The sequence below is a fragment of the Moschus berezovskii genome, chromosome X (assembly GCF_049115385.1).
Source record: "Moschus berezovskii isolate FMDL1 chromosome X, NW_MosBer_1.0, whole genome shotgun sequence".
NCBI lineage: Eukaryota > Metazoa > Chordata > Mammalia > Artiodactyla > Moschidae > Moschus > Moschus berezovskii.
This window is the reverse complement of record NC_142488.1, coordinates 91,940,678-91,956,109: the sequence shown is the minus strand read 5'-3', so window position 1 is coordinate 91,956,109 and position 15,432 is coordinate 91,940,678. Positions and strand designations below refer to the sequence as shown.

Here is a 15,432-nt window from a genome sequence, read left to right as displayed (position 1 = left end):
TATATGGTAAGAGGTCAGCTGCCTGCCAGAAGAGGCCTGCTTTGAGAACACTGGGTCCTGATGTGATGTCTGGTCCTTGGTACCGGCAGAGGTCAAGGCCAGACATGGAAGGTAAGGCTATCACTGAAGGAAAATCCTGGCCAGGTTGGACTGTAACTTTAGTAACTATATTAATTGCTATACAGATTTATCAGAGAGCATCTAATATCTCATGGCTCCTTATCCCTTGGGGTCCAATACAACCAACTTCTCTTTTTCATTTCAGAGTTCATGTTTAAAAGGGGACCTGGTGTTAAGTGGTTCATTTTGCCAAGGAAGGGGGCCATCACTCTATAGAAAGTGATTTTGAATTAGGCAAGGTAGGGTATTGAATGTACACTTAACAGGCATCACTTGACTCTGAGTTTGTCATTCATGAGCTTCTATTAAATCCAGGGCAGCTATGTCCTTTTGGATTGTCTGAGCATTAGACGTCACTGCCTGTAAAGAAGCTGACCCCCACCTCAAGAAACAACTTGGTGATCTCACGACTGAATTCAGCCCCCTCAAGACTTGGCTAATCACTACGCTGCATGACATCTGTGGTCTGAGAAGCCCATTCCATCAACCCCGGTTGATGGGATGCTAATGTCCTTTGAGAGTCTGCCAGGATTGAAGGTTGGATTTCCCTTACCAACGTGGGAGGTTGGGGTACTAGGCGCTTTCCTTTCACCAAACTGGGACTAGTTTACGAGTGTTAATAGCCTCAATAAGGAGGCCAGAGGTCCCCAAGCTGCGGGAGGAAATAAAGTTCAACTGGCAGATGTCTTTTTATCTTTTCTCTTCTAATCCTGTGTTGCCATGGCATGGCAACACTTGGTTCCACCTGAACTTAACTTTATTTCAAACTTTGACTTAGTTTTTCTAAAAGATGCTTCTGCCCTGATTGTTCTCTCTAAGACCATCTCTTTTCCCATTTTAGAATTTTCCTCAGGCAGCAGGTAACCTCATGAAACAAGCCTAAGGGTTTTATGGGGCTGGTGAGCATTGGCCAGTGGGAATAAGTTAACCTTCCTCTACCTGTGTAAGAAGTACTGACTAATCAGAAGGATTACGGCCTGTCATAGATGACTTAATGAAAGGATATGAATTCCCATCTTCAGTTCCCTGATATGGCCTGTGCTTAAAGCCACTACTAATGGGCAGATGTTGTCTATAGTCTACAAAGAGGTAAACAAGTCTGCTCCCTGTATTAGAGCCCCTCTACTGGGTGTTAACATTATGAATGTCATATCTTAGTGAAGGACATTCAAATAATACTAGTGAATGGTTTGAAGTCCTAGAATGGGCTAGCATGTTCCCTTTGCTAAATATGTCATAGGATGGTCGACTACAATTTGCCTTCCCCACTGTGGATCAATAGTACACCTTTTCTCAGTTGCCTATGGGGTACATGAATAGCTCTGTGATTGTACATAGGATTTGCTGTCTGGAACTAGGTGCCTGCTCTGTACCAGCAACTCCCATAGATACTTGGCTTTGGCACTATATTGATGTCATCCTCATCACTGGATCTGGCCGTGACTCTGTGTCACACACCATCACAACTGTGAGCAAACACCTCACTGAGAGGCTGGCAATTTCCCTCCATAAAGTACAAGGGGATGCCTGCTTTAAAATATGAGTCCTTCCTTGGATTAGGGAGGTGTGGGCACCTGTGTCAATCAGAGTCAGTCAGGATTGTTAATATTTTGGAGCCCACACAACAGTTCATGTGGTAAGTGGGTGACAGTCTGCTAAAAGAGGGCCGCTTTGAGAACACTGGGTCCTGATATGAGGGCAGCATAATGTGTGTGTGTGCAATTTATTATGTGTAAGGTTGTCTACATGCGTGAAGGAGTTTGTAACCATATTTGTATGTGTGATTGAATGTACATGTTTGCTTGCAAACAGCTTAAGGAGGAGTATGCTTATGTATATAAGTAAATTTATGAATGACACAGTGTACATGAGGCATATTCGAGTGTGTGAATGAATTCATAACTATTTTAATTTGAGAATATTTGTATGAATTTGTCCATGTGTCAGTGTGTCTATGAATGGGAGTAAATCTGTAAGCATGTTCATCTGAGTGAATGTGTAACTTGTAGATATATGTGAGCATGTCTGTGTATAAGAGTGAATTGAGCCTGTTCATATGTCAGTGTTAATGTGCTTTTGTGTGTTTATGTGTGTTTATGTGTATGAGTCAATTTGCAAGCATGTGCATGATGGTAGCATGTTTACCTCTGAGTGAATGTGTAACCATGTTGATTTGTGTGAGTTGTTAATGTGTACATCTATTTATGAATCGATGCATGCATGTATGTGTGAATGGTGATCATATACATGTACATGACTGTTACAGAGTGTACTTGTGAGTCCGTGATCAGGTTCACTGTGTGTATATGTGCACATGTTCCTGTGTGTCTGCAAATGACCATGTGAGTATATACATCGGATGGTGTTCCTGTGTTCAAATGAAAATGTAAGCATATCATGCATGTTCATGACTATGAATGAATGTCTCCTTTGTATTTGTGATTTTCTACATTTGTGTTTGAGTAAATGTACAAACATTTTTTGTAGAATGTTTGGAGAAGGCAATGGCAAGCCACTCCAGTACTCTTGCCTAGAAAATCGCATGGACAGAGGAGCCTGGTGGGCTGCAGTCCATGGGGTCGCTACGAGTCAGACATGACTGAGCAACTTCACTTTCACTTTCCACTTTCACACATTGGAGAAGGAAATGGCAACACACTCCAGTGTTCTTGCCTGGAGAATCCCAGGGACAGCGGAGCCTGGTCAGCTGCCGTCTATGGGGTCGCAGAGTTGGACACGACTGAAGCGACTTAGCAGCAGCAAATGTACAAACAAGACTATCAATATACACACAGACATAACTATGTGTGTATATTATTGAAATGAAAGTTTAAATGATTTTAGGAACACATGTGTGTGTTCAGTTCAGTTCAGTCGCTCAGTCGTGTCCAACACTTTGCGACCCCATCAATCACAGCACGCCAGGCCTCCCTGTCCATCACCAACTTCCAGAGTTCCCTCAAACTCATGTCCATCGAGTTGGTGATGCCATCCAGCCATCTCATTCTCTGTCATCCCCTTCTCCTCCTGCCCCCAATCCGTCCCAGCATCAGAGTCTTTTCCAGTGAGTCAACTCGTTGCATGAGGTGGCCAAAGTATTGCAGTTTCAGCTTTAGCATCAGTCCTTCCAATGAGCAGCCAGGATTGATATTCTCTAGAATGGACTGGTTGGACCTCTTTGCAGTCCAAGGGACTCTCAAGAGTCTTCTCCAACACCACAGTTCAAAAGCATCAATTCTTCGGCGATCAGCTTTCTTCACAGTCCAACTCTCACATCCATACATGACCACTGGAAAAACCATAGCCTTGACTAGACGGACCTTGGTTGGCAAAGTAATGTCTCTGCTCTTTAATATGCTGTCTAGGCTGGTCATAACTTTCCTTCCAAGGAGTAAGCGTCTTTTAATTTCATGGCTGCAATCAGCATCCGCAGTGAGTGTGTTAGTGAATATATGAGCATGCTTGTGTGTGTAGGTGCATGGTAAACTATGTGTTCTTTTCTGTGAGTGAATGTGATTATGTTTGTGAATGACCTAATGTGTGCTCCTTATGTGGAAGTGATAATTTCAGTGTGTCTATGTGCAACTGTGAGTGAATGTGTGTTTGTGTGTTTGTTTGTGAGAGATTGAATGAATATGATCCTGGCTAAATGTGAATGTGTGATCATGTCCATGTATGTGCATGAGTGTTTTTGGGCTGTGCGTGAATGTGTAAATGCACATGTGTGTGTGTTTATGAGCATGCAGACTATGTGAGTATGTCAGAGTGTTCGTGTTTGTGAACTTGCCATGCATGACTTATTTATGTTAGCACGTGGTTTTAAAAATAAATGTGAGACCATGTCTATGTCAGTGTGTGTGAGTGGATGTAGGGACTGAGTATGGGTGAGTGTATAATTTTTGTAAGTCCATGAGAAAGTGCATGTTTATGTGGGAATGTGAGTGAAAGTGGAGGTCTACAGCTGTTAGTGACATAATGGCTGAGCACATTTGTGTGTCTGGGAATGTTCATGTTTAAGTAGGTTCATGTGTGAGTGAATGTCTGAGTATGCTTGTGTGTGTGGGCATGAACCTATGAAAATGAAAGTGTGGAGATGTTTTGTGTTTTGAGCATTTTCATCTGCTAGTGTTTTAGTTTGTATTTGTGAATACATGAATTTGTGTGTTCATTCATATCTTAGTGTGCGAGCATGTACATAAATGTGATGGCATTCATGTGTGGATTAAATTATGAACACTCATGCGTGAATGAATATAGAAGCAGTTTTATGTGAGGATGTTCATGCCAGTTTAATGTTAACATCTTAGTTTACATGACTGTGTGAATATCCTGTGATTGGTTGTGAATGTACATATGTGTGAAGGAATATGTGTGCATACTTGAACATCTAATCACGTTAATGTGATCGTGCTCATTTGTGTGAATGAATGTAAGAATGTGCTCCTATGTGTGATTGAATGCATGAGTGTATTCCTGGGGAGTGATTATCCGTCTGTAGGTGTACGTTCATGTGCAAGTGGGAATGAATGTATGATTTACTGTGTCTTTGTGTGTAAGAGAATATCATAGTGTTCATATATGTGAATACATGTGTGAGTGTGAATGTATGTGAGTGTGTCAGTATGCAAGTGACTGTGAGAGTAGGTCACTGTGTCTGCCAGTGTATAAGCATGTTCTTGTATGTGACTGAGTTTATATACATGTACATGTGTGCATGTTCATTCATATGAATATGTAAACTTGACGTCTGAGTGATTTGCAAGTGTATATATGAGTATATTTGTTTCAATGAATATACAAGTATGTCAGTGTGTGAGCTTACTTGTGTGTGACTGAGTGTGAGTATATTAGACCCTTTGTGTGAATGTACCAGCATGTTTGTCTGAAAAATGTGCAAGTGTGTCCATACGTGTGAGCATGTTGAAAAGGAAATGAAAAGCATGTCTTAGTCTGTTCAGGAGTCAATGTGCAAGAATGTGTGTGTTCATATGAGACATATGAGTGTGTCTTATATGTGACTAACTTTGTGAACATATTCATGTGAATGAGAGAATATATGCATTTGCGGTAGCATATATGTATCTACATGTATGTGAGAATTGAAGATGTTTCTGTTAGTAAATGTGTGAATGTGTCTTCATATGATCATAAACTTGTTTTAGTGAATTTGTAAGCATGGGTATGAGTGGCAGCTACTATGTGTATGTGAGAGAACATAGAGATGTTTGTACATGAGTATGTAAATATGGGAATAAGACTAGACATGTGATTTGTATAAATCATTAAACATAAGAGTATATATGTGACTGACTTTATAAATATGTGTGTGGTATTGAATGTATTAGCATTTGAGTGTGTGATCATGTTGAGATGGGGATGCCCATGTGTGTGACTGAATGAATGTCTCTGTATGTCTTATATACATTAATAAGAGAAAGTGTCAATGTGCGAACATGAGCATGTTTGAATGTGTCCTCTGTGTGTGAATGAATTTGTGGGTATGTTCATGTGAGCAAATAAATGTGTGAACAATCTGTGGGACTGAATGTATGAACATGTGGATGTAAGTGTGTCTATTTGTGTTAGCAAATTTGTAAGCATGTTGTGAGTGAATGGGGGTTCATCTTATAAGCATGTTCATATGTGAGTGTATTTATATTGTGATTGTGTAAGCATTTGTAAGTGTGAACAGGTCCATGTTCAAGTGAAAACCTGAGCATGCTCCTTTTGTGTTGTTATTTTGTGGAAGCTGATATCTTGAGTCTGTACATGTACAAACCACTCTGTCTAGTGTGTTACTGATTTTGTGAGTATGTTCATGTGAGTAAATGAACATATTATCGTGCTCATGTGTGTGAATTTTTGAGCATGCTTGTGTGAGTGATTTCTTTGCATTGATCACTGAGGAAGGCTTTCTTTTCTCTCCTTGCTATTCTTTGGAACTCTGCATTCAGATGCTTATATCTTTCTTTTTCTCCTTTGCTTTTCGCTTCTCTTCTTTTCACAACTATTTGTAAGGCCTCCTCAGACAGCCATTTTGCTTTTTTGCATTTCTTTTCCATGGGGATGGTCTTGGTCCCTGTCTCCTGTGCAATGTGATGAACCTCCAACCAGAGTTCATCAGGCACTCTATCAGATCTAGTCCCTTAAATCTATTTCTCACTTCCACTGTATAATCATAAGGGATTTGATTTAGGTCATATCTGAATGGTCTAGTGGTTTTCCCTACTTCCTTCAATTTAAGTCTGAATTTAACAATAAGGAGTTCATGATCTGAGCCACAGTCAGCTCCTGGTCTTGTTTTTGCTAACTGTATACAGCTTCTCCATCTTTGGCTGCAAAGAATATAATCAATCTGATTTCGGTGTTGACCATCTGGTGATGTCCATGTGTAGAGTCTTCTCTTGTGTTGTTGGAAGAGGGTGTTTGCTATGACCAGTGCGTTCTCTTGACAAAACTCTATTAGCCTTTGCCCTGCTTCATTCCGTGCTCCAAGGCCAAATTTGCCTGTTACTCCAGATGTTTCTTGACTTCCTACTTTTGCATTCCAGTGCCCTATAATGAAAAGGACATATTTTTTGGGTGTTAGTTCTAAAAGGTCTTGTAGGTCTTCATAGAACCGTTCAATTTCGGCTTCTTCAGTGTTACTGGTTGGGGCATAGGCCTGGATTACTGTAATATTGAATGGTTTGCCTTGGAAATGAACAGAAATCATTCTGTCGTTTTTAAGATTGCATCCAAGTACTGCATTTCAGACTCTTTTGTTGACCATGATGGCTACTCCATTTCTTCTAAGGGATTCCTGCCCACAGTAGTAGATATAATGGTCATCTGAGTTAAATTCACCCATTCCAGTCCATTTTAATTCACTGATTCCTAGAATGTCGACGTTCACTCTTGCCATCTCCTGTTTGACCACTTCCAATTTGCCTTGATTCATGGACCTAACATTCCAGATTCCTATGCAATATTGCTCTTTACAGCACTGGACCTTGCTTCTATCACCAGTCACATCCACAACTAGGTATTGGTTTTGCTTTTGCTCCATCCCTTTATTCCTTCTAGAGTTATTTCTCCACTGAGCTCCAGTAGCATACTGGGAACCTACCGACCTGGGGAATTCCTCATTCAGTAGCCTGTCATTTTGCCCTTTGATACTGTTCATGGGGTTCTCAAGGCAAGTATACTGAAATGGTTTGCCATTCCCTTCTTCAGTGGACCACATTCGGCTGTGGTCCACGTGATGCAAAGAAATAGAGGAAAACAACAGAATAGGAAAAACGAGAGACCTCTTCAAGAAAATTAGAGATTCCAAGGGAACATTTCATGCAAAGATGGGCTCGATAAAGGACAGAGATGGTATGGACCTCACAGAAGCAGAAGATATTAAGAAGAGTTGGCAAGAATACACAGAAGAACTGTACAAAAAAGATCTTCACGACCAAGATAGTCACGATAACGTGATCACTGACCTAGAGCCAGACATCTTGGAATGTGAAGTCAAGTGGGCCTTAGAAAGCATCACTACAAACAAAGCTAGTGGAGGTGATGGAATTCCAGTTGAGCTATTTCAAGTCTTGAAAGATGATGCTGTGAAAGTGCTGCACTCAATATGCCAGCAGATTTGGAAAACTCAGCAGTGGCCACAGGACTGGAAAAGGTCAGTCTTCATTCCAATCCCAAAGAAAGGCAATGCCAAAGAATGCTCAAACTACCGCACAATTGCACTCATCTCACACACTAGTAAAGTCGTGCTCAAAATTCTCCAAGCCAGGCTTCAGCAATATGTGAACCGTGAACTCCCAGATGTTCAGGCAGGTTTTAGAAAAGGCAGAGGCACCAGAGATCAAATTGCCAACATCCGCTGGATCATGGAGAAAGCAAGAGAGTTCCAGAAAAACATCTATTTCTGTTTCATTGACTATTCCAAAGCCTTTGACTGTGTGGATCACAATAAACTGTGGAACATTCTGAAAGAGATGGGAATACCAGACCACCTGACCTGCCTCTTGAGAAACCTGTATGCAGGTCAGGAAGCAACAGTCAGAATTGTACATGGAACAACAGACTGGTTCCAAATAGGAAAAGGAGTATGTCAAGGTTGTATATCGTCACCCTGCTTATTTAACTTATATGCAGAGTACATCATGAGGAACACTGGACTGGAAGAAGCACGAGCTGGAATCAAGATTGCCGGGAGAAATATCAATAATCTCAGATATGCTGATGACACTACCCTTATGGGAGAAAGTGAAGAGGAACTCAAAAGCCTCTTGATGAAAGTGAAAGAGGAGAGTGAAAAGGTTGGCTTGAAGCTCAACATTCAGAAAACAAAGATCATGGCATCTGGTCCCATCACTTCATGGGAAATAGATGGGGAAACAGTGGAAACAGTGTCAGACTTTATTTTTTGGGGGCCTCCAAAATCACTGCAGATGCTGATTGCAGCCATGAAATTAAAAGACGCTTACTCCTTGGAAGGAAAGTGATGACCAACCTTGATAGTATATTAAAAAGCAGAGACATTACTTTGCCAACAAAGGTCTGTCTAGTCAAGGCTATGGTTTTTCCTGTGGTCATGTATGGATGTGAGAGTTTGACTGTGAAGAAAGCTGATAGCTGAAGAATTGATGCTTTTGAACTGTGGTGCTGGAGAAGACTCTTGAGAGTCCCTTGGACTGCAAGGAGATCCAACCAGTCCATTCTAAAGGAGATCAGTCCTGGGTGTTCATTGGAAGGACTGATGCTAAAGCTGAAACTGCAATACTTTGGCCACCTCATGCGACGAGTTGACTCACTGGAAAAGACTCTGATGCTGGGAAAGGTTGGGGGCGGGAGGAGAAGGGGACGACAGAGAATGAGATGGCTGGATGGCATCACTGACTCGATGGACATGAGTTTGGGTGAACTCTGGGAGTTGGTGATGGACAGGGAGGCCTGGTGTGCTGTGATTCGTGGGGTCGCGGAAAGTCGGACACAACTGAGCGACTGAACTGAACTGAACTGTGTGAGTAATTATATGAGATTGTGTGTGTGCCTATGAGTTAATCTATAACTATGCCCTTTTCAGTGAGTGAATTGTGAGCATGCTATCATTAGTGACAATGTGCATGTTTATTACAATTTTGTGTTTGAGTAAATTCATAAGTTCACTTGTATGTTTGAACACACATATATGTATGAATGAATGGTAATCAAGTTTTACATTTAATATGTTGATATGCATCTGTGACAAGGTATGTGAATAAGTTGTAGTGATTATATGTCTGTGTTCAAGTGAATTTTAAATGGTGTTTGTGTTTGTAATTGAATATGAGAATGTGAACATAAATTAAATATCACACATGAGTAAATATATGTGTTGATAGATATGAGTCAAAGAGTATTTGGTTAATATGAGCATAGGTATGAGTCAATTAGTATTTGGTTAATATGAGCATATTTGGGTGAATAAATGTATGAGCATTCCATCTGTGTAGCCATGTTGGTTGAAGTATATTTGTTTGTTTGAGTGAGAGAATGAGCATGTGTATGTGAGTACATAAGTGTATCCACCAGTGTGAGTAAACCTCTGAGCACGACCATGCCAGTGACTAAATATGTATAAATATAAGAAACTGATATGGGAGCCTATTCATACATAAGTGTGTTGTTTTTAGTATATTCAAGCACTTAATACATATTTGTACATATTCATGCTTATGAATAAATTTGTAAATTTCTACATGGATGTTAGTTTGTTCATTGTGGATGAACTGTGTCAGTATACTAGCTTGAATGAGGTAGCTAATGTTTGAATAAACTTACGAGTGAACATGCAAGCAAATACTTGTACGTGTGTGTGTATATCTATGAGCTTCATGAGTGTGAAAATGTTTATTTCTAATTGAATGGGTGTATTCCTGTTGTGTTCATTTGCATGTGTGAAGGATTTGAGAGTATCCGTATGTGCAGAATCTATGCAAGTAAGCATATACTAGTATGACTTTATGTTGGAATAAATTTATGATCATGTTTTTCTGAGTGAATAGATGTTTCAGCATTTTTATGTCTATAAGTGAATCTTGCAAGTGTGTTTATTCATGTGAGATTCTTAATGAAAGAATATATTTCTGTGAGTGAATATGTGTGTGTTTGGAATCATGTAGATTTGCAAGTGAATCTGTAAGAATGTTGTTGTTTGTGTTTACATACATGTGAGAGCATACGTGTGTACACATGACATATGAATGGGTTATGTATGAGTGGTATTGTAACCATGTTCTTCTAAGTGAATTTGTGTGTCAGAGTGAATAAATGTGTGAACATATTTTATAGAGTGTCACAGAGTATACGTATAAGTTTGTTCATGCCTGTGAGTGAATATACTAACATTATTTGTGAGATAATTTTGTAATGTATGGGTATATTTGATGATGTGAGTGAATGCGTATGCAACTGAATGTATGAGTATGTAATATGTGAGAATAATAATTTCTGGAGAGAATGTATACCTTTATATGTGGGACTAGGTAATCTGGAGAGTTAAAATATAAATATATTTACATATTGACTATGACTATATATGTGATCAAGTTAATATGAGTGACTATGGAACATCAGCATATGTTTATATGTGTCTATGAGTGAGAGTAAATTTGTTTGATATTAGAACTGAATAACTGTACAAGCATGTCCTTATCTGAGAGTATTAATATGTGACTGACTCTGTGATCATATTCATATGTATGAGGGATAAAATGTGTTTATGTGTGACTATATGTCTAAAGATATTAACAGTTAATTGTGTGAGAAGCTTGATAAAATGAAAATACGTTTGTATGTAACTATGTATTTTGTTTGTGAGTAGGTTAGTGCATGTGAATAACTGAATATGTAGATATGTACATGTATGAAAATACACATCTGCCAGGGTGTAAGTGATCTGAGAAAACTCATGCAACTGGAATGATGTGTGAACATGCACATATATGTGAGTCTGTTTGTATGAATTCTTGAGTATCTTACTGTGTAAGTGAATGGTGCACATATTTGTATACATAAGCATGTTAATAGAACACTGAAAATGACATGTGTAAAAATAATGTTATATGAGAGTAGCTATGTATGTGAATGAATCTGTAGCATGTTTGTGTGTGAGACTGTTGAGTGTGTGAGCACATTAATATCAAGTATACTAGTGTGTGAGCAAATGTGTCAATGTGTGTGACTATGTTAAAGTATGTGTGTGTGAGAATGTGAGCGTCTCAATGTATGAGAGAATATGTGAATGACTGTATATATGATCATATTTTGCAGATGAGTGAGTGATCACTGTCATATATGTAAACATGAAAGTTTGAGTATCTGTATTTATGTGTGTCCGTGAATTTCTGAACGTGTGAAAATACATGTCCATGAGTTTGAGCATGTTGGTGTGAGACAGGGAATGTGTAAGTATCTCCTGGTTATGAATAAATGTGTATGCTAATTCATATGTGATTTTGTTAATATGAGTTCACAGGGTTGCAAAGAGTCAGACACAACAGGGTGATGGATACTTCAATTCAGCTGTCAATCTGGATGGAGAAACTCCCACACAGAGTGGTTAGATTTCTCCATGGAACTAATTATGTTTTCCTGAGAACTGTCTTTGCTGTCACACCCGAAGCTATGATTGTTTCCTGTAGGCAGTAAGCCTTTCAGCTGTTGAAAAGCCCACTCCCACTGAGTGTGATGTAACCTGGAAGTTGGTAATAGAATACAGTTTAGAAAAGAACTCTCAAACTCAGTGAAGCTCCTGACTCTTTAGACATGCCTTGACTTGGGGATTATGCTGCATACATTCCTTTCCATGTATATATACTGTGAGTGTACAGATTTAAAATATAAGTTCAGAAACAGGGAGGGAATTCATGGTAAGTTGTCTTTGTTCACTTCTTGCAATTTTTTCCAGTGCAAGCTTCAATAAATGGGACTTGTACTAGAGAGGAAAAAAATCATTATAACTGATAAGAAAAAAAACCAATACTTGTAAAGGTATACATTTTGGCAGGGTTTACATTCATCATTATGCCAGGGATTAGTAAGAGCTATATAAAAGTGAAAGTGTTGGTCGCTCAGTTGTCTCTGACTCTTTGTGACCCCATGGACTGTAGCCCACCAGGCTCCTCTGTCCATAGTAGTTTCCAGGCAAGAATACTGGAGTGGGTTGCATTGCCTTTGCTAGGGGATCTTCCTGACCCAGGGATTAAACCTGGGTCTCTTGTATTGCAGGCAGGTTCTTTACCATCTGAGCCAACTTTATCTAACTGTAATCCCATAGACTTTGTTAATATGGCTCTGTATTACAGCACTTTTAAAATGACTGCACCGATCACAAGCCTCCTGGCTTTAATACTGGGTGCATACTACCTCTGGTATAAGACTCAAGAGACAGCAGTTCTATGTGGTTAATAGCACTACTTAATAACAGTGTGTTTCATCTGATCTGAGGTCAAAATTGGCCCTAAGGGTTTACAAGGCATCTGTGAGTCACAAGCTGTATCTAAAGCATTTGACTTAGCCATAATGAGTGTTGCTAGTAGTAGAAGAGACAGGAGAAGGTTACTAACCTGTGTTGGTATCTGTGATCATGACAGTAGGACTGACCAACCTGAATAAAGAACAGCATGGTTTCCATTGTTCCCAATGTGACCTGTGTGATAAGACTCTCTGTTATGTGTACGTGGTATAGTCTCCAGACAGACCTTATCAACAGCAGTGTGTTCTTCTAGCCCTGGAAGAACCATCAACAGATATGGAGTCAACACTGGCAAGGATAGGAACTTCTCAAGTGACAAGGGGCATGATAACAGGGTATGGCTTAAAGTCACCTGTAGCCTGCAGTAGGGGACCTGATTGTTCCTAGGTAATGTTCACATGGTGTTACCTGGTCAGGGAGAGATTTAGGTCCCTCTCTTGGCATCCATGTTGCCTTAAGCAGACCAAAGTACATAGATGGTAGATAAGGTTACCTCTTTCTCCAGAAAGTGGTAGTTACTTTGCTTGGCTTATACTGGATGATGATGAACACAGGCTCAGGATGGTTTCACAGTCATTAGTCCATGTCAGGCTCTCATCAGTATCAAGAAGTAGGTGTCTGAGCTCTGGGTTTTCTATGAGGGAGACAGGAAAGATGAAAGTACCAGGTGAATGTTTCTTTTCTATGCATAGCAGTATCTGGGTTTCCATGTCTATGAAATCAATAATTGGATTGTGTCTGGTGTGGATGTGTACACCAGCAGAGATAGAAATATTTCTGTAGGAGGGCTCCTCATTTGTTGTGAATTTAAGTATGGTGTAGTTTTGCCATAGGGACATGAATTTAATGTAATCTAAAACTTTGGCCACCTCATGCGACGAGTTGACTCACTGGAAGACTCTGATGCTGGGAGGGATTGGGGGCGGGAGGAGAAGGGGACGACAGAGAATGAGATGGCTGGATGGCATCACCAGCTCGATGGACATGAGTTTGAATGAACTCCGGGAGTTGGTGATGGACAGGGAGGCCTGGCGTGCTGTGATTCATGGGGTCGTAAAGAGTCGGACATGACTGAGCGACTGAACTGAACTGAACTGAACTGAAACCATGGGCTCGGAGAAGGCACTGGCAACCCACTCCAGTACTCTTGCCTGGAAAATCCCATGGACGGAGGAGCCTGGTAGGCTGCAGTCCATGGGGTCGCGAAGAGTTGGACACAACTGAGTGCCTTCACTTTCACTTTTCACTTTCATGCATTGGAGAAGGAAATGGCAACCCACTCCAGTGTTCTTGCCTGGAGAATCCTGGGGGTGGGAGAGCCTGGTGGGCTGCTGTCTATGGTGTTGCACAGAGTTGGACACGACTGAAGCGAATTCGCAGCAGCAGCAGCAGCAAACCGTGGGCTGTATTTCTGACCACTTGAAAGACCACTGCTCTTCAATTTCTCTCACTAGCCCTTAATTTTATTTAAAGCCCATTATGTCTATCGAGGATACCTGCTACTGGAGGATGATAGGACAGATAAAAATCCAAAGCAATGTTTTCGTGCAATGCCCCTAGTTATTGTGCTTTAGAGTGATGTGGGAACTTGGGTTTACTATATCACTTGTATGGTAGTCCCAAGGGCTGTAAAAGCTATTTTTTTAACCTGTCAATAACATTAGGGGAAGTTGGTGCCTTGCATGGATAAACTATTGGAAGACTTGCATAGAAGGCCAGGAGCACCAAGCTGAGCTCCACGTGCTATACAGCAGCTCTGCACTAGCTATCTACTTTACACATATTAGTACATATATGTCAACCCTACACACCCAATTCATCTCACCCTCTCCTTCCTGCCCCACAAGTCTGTTCTCTATGTCAATATCTCTATTCCTGCCCTGCAAGCAGGTTTATCACTACCATTTTTCTAGATTTCATATATATGTGTTAATAGATGGTATTTATGTTTCTCTTTATTACTTACTTCACTCTGTAGAACAGGTTCTAGGTTCATCCATCTGAGATTGATGCCCTGTGGTAACCTAAAGTGGTGGGATAGGTGAAGGTTAGGAGAAAGGCTCAAGAGAGACAGAATACATATATATTTATGCCTGATTCATGTTGTTGTGTGGCAGAAACCAACACAACATTGTAAGGTAATTATCCTCCAGTTAAAAATATATTTACAAAATGATTCAAAACTGGAATATAAAACAGTGAATTCTAAAATTCAAAAATAAAATAGTTTGGAATTAACATATACACGCTGCTGCTGCTGCTAAGTCGCTTCAGTCATGTCTGACTCTGTGCAACCCCACAGACGGCAGCCCACCAGGCTCCCCGGTCCATGGGATTCTCCAGGCAAGAACACTGGAGTAGGTTGCCATTTCCTTCTCCAATGCATGAAATTGGAAAGTGAAAAGTGAAAGTGAAGTCGCTCAGTCGAGTCTGACTCTTAGTGACCCCATGGACTGCAGCCCACCAGGCTCCTCTGTCCATAGGATTTTCCAGTACTGTATATAAATAGATAACCAACAAGGACCTATTATATAGCAGAGTGAACTATACTCAACATTTTATAGTAATCTATAAGGAAAAGGAATCTGAAAAAGAACATATATACACTTATATGCAACTGAATCTATAAATATATATGTGTGTGTGTGTGTGTGTGTGTGTGTATATATATATATATATATATATGAATCTCTTTGTGCACCTGAAGCAAACACAACATTGGTACTTCAAGAAAAGTATAAATAACATAAAAACTACATTAAAAGTATAAAATCTTCAGAATTATACACATGATTAATTAAACATTAATA

General features: G+C 40.1%; 1 long non-coding RNA gene across 2 annotated transcripts in view; it reads right to left on the bottom strand.

Annotated features, from left to right (window-relative positions):
- The window catches only part of LOC129535073 (uncharacterized), a 53,970-nt gene extending 39,334 nt beyond the window's left edge, over nt 1-14,636 (bottom strand). For both annotated transcript variants that reach the window (XR_016036962.1, XR_008681533.2), the window contains exons 1-2: nt 14,589-14,636; nt 13,116-13,256 (exon numbers count right to left, since the gene is read on the bottom strand). This is a non-coding gene — a long non-coding RNA (uncharacterized LOC129535073). The remainder of the gene's footprint in view (nt 1-13,115; nt 13,257-14,588) is intronic.
- Between the last annotated feature and the right edge of the window lie 796 nt (nt 14,637-15,432).